Here is a 4,270-nt window from a genome sequence, read left to right as displayed (position 1 = left end):
GATGCTTGTTGTCAGCCAAGAATATCCAATTCATCTCTAGTTGTCAAAATTCTGTAAAAAAACAAAACAAAACAAAAAGAACTCTGAGGATCCCCCATTGGCCTGGTGGGTAAACACACTACCCGATTTAGTACTGAGACAGGCCAAGCAGGTCCCAGGTCTGTGCTGAGGCAGCTCTGCTTGGCTCAGGCAGTGGTAGGACATGACAAGTGGCCTCAGTCCATCTTTGGGAGAGAAAAGTCGGATAGGGTTCGTGGTGAACAGAACCAATGATGCCCACGAATTACTCCCCTTTGACGCAGCTCAGCAGTGGAAGTCAAAGGACGAATGCTGAATATCCCAGACACTAACATCTTAGAGAGGCATCTCCTGCATGATTCTCTTAGTTGGTAACCTGAATTTATGCCAATGGAATATGGAACATGCAAATAAAGAGAAACAGAATTTTCTCAGCAATTTTCCAAAATTTCAGAAACATTCCCTCTCAGGAGACTAACACACCACTGAAACAGAACAACCAACTGTACACCACCGTGATAGACCAGCAGCTACTTTGACTCCTGCAGCCAATATGTCCTGGCAGGTTGCCATGGGAACAGTCTCCCAGTAATTGCATGGGCTCGAATTTAGCAGGCCTGCGGGTTCCCAGCGGGTGGTCCTCCAGGAGCGTCGAAAACGCGGACGGCGAAATTAGTGGGTTGCCCACGCGATCGTAGCAGGCAACCCACTAATAGGAATCAATTACCTGATCCTCCGGGGTCCACGGCGCTGGCCTGCGCGTCGGTCGGGCTGCGCATGCGCAGTACGATCTGTCAGCTGGAGGCTCTCTAGTTAAAGGGGCAGTCCTCCATTGACAGATGCTGCAACCAATGGAACAAATTGCAGCATGGAACAGCCCAGGGGGAAGGCTGCTCCCAGTTTAATGATGCCTCACCCCAGGTGTCATCAGATGGGGTGAGGAGGAGGGGGAGGACACAGATCTTCCCCCCGGCGGGCGGGAGGAAGCGGCCTGCCTCTGCCACCAAGAAGGCCTGGCTCGAGGTGGCAGAGGGGGTCACCTGCGCCACCAACATATGGCCCACCTGCATACAGTGCAGGAGGCGCTGCAATGACCGCAGTAGGTCAGCCGCAGTGAGAACATGAAGTCTTTCCCCTACACTCCGTCTGCCACAACACTGCCCCCACCCCACATCTCCTTCGGCACCGCCAACACTATTCTGTCACATCACCCTTCATACCCACTCAAACCCCATCCTCATCTTACCTCCACCTACTCACCTCGCCAGTACTCATCCTGCCACTAACACGCAACCCAATCCTCATACAATCTCATTGCTCCATCCCATACTCACCCTCCCGTGCATCTCCCTCACGGCCAGCCTCACTCAACCTGCCACCACCTGTGCTGCAGCCACAGGGCATGCATCACATATGTGCAGTAGGCAGCGTAAGGCAAACGTGTCGTCAGCATGAAGGGGGTGCACAAGGGTGTCTGAGGGTTTGTCATGGGTGTTACCTATATTGAATTTCAGAGCAACAAACAGCACACATTATATTGACACCACCACTGCCATGTCTCCGCGAATCCTGTCCGTTGTGTCCAATAATGGCCGCTCCTGGGTATCACTATGAGGACCCACCACTGATGCCACCCATCGTGTTACTGCAGAGTAGGTGCAGGTGTATTTGCAGGGCTCGTCCGCGCAGACGACTGAGAGACATCGGCGGTGTAGCCGGCTGCACCCTGGAAGGATGCGGAGGAGAAGGTGTGGAGGGCAGTGGTGACTTTGACAGCGACAGGTAAGCAGTTGGTGCTGGGGCCAGCCAGGAGCAGCTCGGCATGAAAGAGGCTGCAGATCTCCACGACTACATGTCGAGCGAATCTGCGCCTCCCTGTGCACTGCTGCTCGGAGAGGTCCGGGGAGCTGCGCCTCGGTCTATGGACCCTGTGGCGAGGGTAGTGCCCTCTGCGATGCGTCTCTCTCTGCGGTAGCCCTCCCTCCTGCTGTGCAGGTGGGCGTGCAACAACACCGTGTTGGGGGGATCCACGTCTCTGCGGCGGACGGCGTGGACTGCGAGGCTGCTGGGGCTGGTCATGCTCTTCGTCCTCCGAGGGTGTCCACACACCACCCATCTGGCAGGTGTTGGTCTGAGGAGTTGTGCAGGGTAGGTGGGTGGTTCCTCGGACTGGGGCTGCGGTTTCGTGTCGGTCTGTCCTCTGGCTTGGCGGGGGGTGGTGGAGGTCAGGGGTTGCCCTATGTGACGCGGTGGCCTCCTGCGTGGGTGAGGGCTCTCCCCCATGGAGCACACCTTGGCACCTGCCACAGGCTGCTGGCTGCAACACGCCTGGTTGAGGAGGGACTGTTTCCCCCAGTGTGGGAAACTCACTGCCTTGAACCTAAAATCCCACACTTCCTCTTTTGACAGCTGCTTCAGCTCATTAACTGACCACAACGAGCAAGGTAAGTACTCTCAAGTGGAACCCCGCTGGCTTTAATTGCCTGCGGGATTCCCACCAGCGGGGCTTGCGCGCGCAGCCCCGTACGTCAGCGCGGTACCCGGAAGTGGCCGGGATTTCGTCGCGATCCGGTCACGTGACCGGATATCGGGATTTTCGGGGCCACCCCGCTGGGAACCCGCCGGAAACACGATCCCAAAATCGAGCCCCATATGTTTGAATATCATGTGGAATGTCGGGAGTTGGAGGGCCCACATGGGAGGGTGCAGCATGCCCCTGCTCAGGACATCTGTTGAGCCAAAGCACAGGGCACTGGAACAAGTTTCTCCTGATTTTTGTTTTACACCAAGGTGGTATCATCAGACCAGCATCTCATCAATTCTCTGTGCATCAGTGCACAGCAGAACTTTAAGAAATGCAGAAGAAATCATTACAAAATAAGAAATAACAAAATTTTGCTCATGGTTAGAGTCTCAACACGTTAAGTTGCATGCAATTGTGAGCACACATGCTGGATCCAGGGTCCCTTTGGAGATGGGTGGCCCAGCTGATGAGGGAAACATTGAATACAAGAATGGCAGAGTTTGTAAAGGCAGTTCTCTTAGAACGTCTCAAGATACAATATTAGGCAACAATCACCATTTTTTTGACAATACCTGGAGACAACAGGTAATGCTTTGGTACCACTGTGGGAAAAGGTTTTTCTACAACAGTTCGATAAACAGTTTTGCACTAAGTACCAAGGAGACAGGTGTCACTTCAGTGCTTAAATCCTGTAGGGATAAGATGGGGCACTGCAACCCTGTGGTTGTAAACCAGTCTAGTGGTATGACGACTGGTACTGAGCACCAATGGAGCATAAATCGTGCACTAGCTCAAACTGGGATCTTCTCAATTAACCAGAAATAATCTCAACTTCCCAAATGTATTCATAACTCAATGGATTCATCCTTTCGCAGTTTTTAGAGGGAGCACAGATGAATCAATCCTCTAAGCAAAGATAGATGTGAAAGTTTTGCAGTCGGAGGATGATATGAACATGCTGGGTGCTGCCGTTGGGCTGACTGGACGTGCTTTCTACTGGCAGTTCACTCTCTCCATTTTCACCCTCAAATGTGTTTGCTGGAAAAGTCACATCCTTTTATAGAAGTGAATTTCCTTGAGGTTTACAGCCTACTGGATGTATTGCCTCATCTTCCATTTCATATCCTACCCTCTAGTGGCAAGTCTGCCAGTTTTAAGAGAGGCAGCAACATGAAGGTGGGCTTCTTGCTGCGCAGCTGCTCGTGCCAATGCTGGGGCCATTCAAACCCTGGCATGCAAGACCCCAGTTGGCTTGAAAGGAATGCGTGATTAGTGGAGTCACCTTAGCAGCCATGGCTGAGATGGGATTGAGGGAATTTTTTCATCACAGTATCAGTTCATGAGCACCCAGCAGGAACGCTCACTGTCTCAGGAGGGTACAGGATTTAAGCACAGTAGCTGCTGAGGCTGAAAGTGATGCCTGTCTTGATGAGCACTTGATGCAAGACTTTTGATGAAACTATTGCAATTAAACCTTCTCCCACATTATCTGTTATTCCATAAGGTAACCATTGCCGTTTACTTGTAGTGTACCATTTACAAAGAGATTTCTGCAAGCTTGGCCTATAGGCAAACAGATGTGAAATTCCTAGCTAGACAAATCTACAGATAAAGATACAGGTAACAGTTCAGATTGTAGGGTAAATTTTGCAAGGCTCTTCCTCCCAGCTCAGAGTCTTAATCGATGGGAGCACAGATCGGAGAATTGAGGCTCCGCATCTGAGGGGA

General features: G+C 51.9%; 1 protein-coding gene across 1 annotated transcript in view; it reads right to left on the bottom strand.

The window, feature by feature from the left end:
* Positions 1–4,270, bottom strand: part of top3b (DNA topoisomerase III beta) — an 82,246-nt gene that overhangs the window by 9,509 nt on the left and 68,467 nt on the right. The gene's annotated exons all lie outside the window — the stretch shown is intronic.

This window comes from Heptranchias perlo, chromosome 25 (genome assembly GCF_035084215.1).
Source record: "Heptranchias perlo isolate sHepPer1 chromosome 25, sHepPer1.hap1, whole genome shotgun sequence".
NCBI lineage: Eukaryota > Metazoa > Chordata > Chondrichthyes > Hexanchiformes > Hexanchidae > Heptranchias > Heptranchias perlo.
Note: the sequence above shows the minus strand (reverse complement) of the source record. Positions and strands in the feature narration are given on the sequence as shown.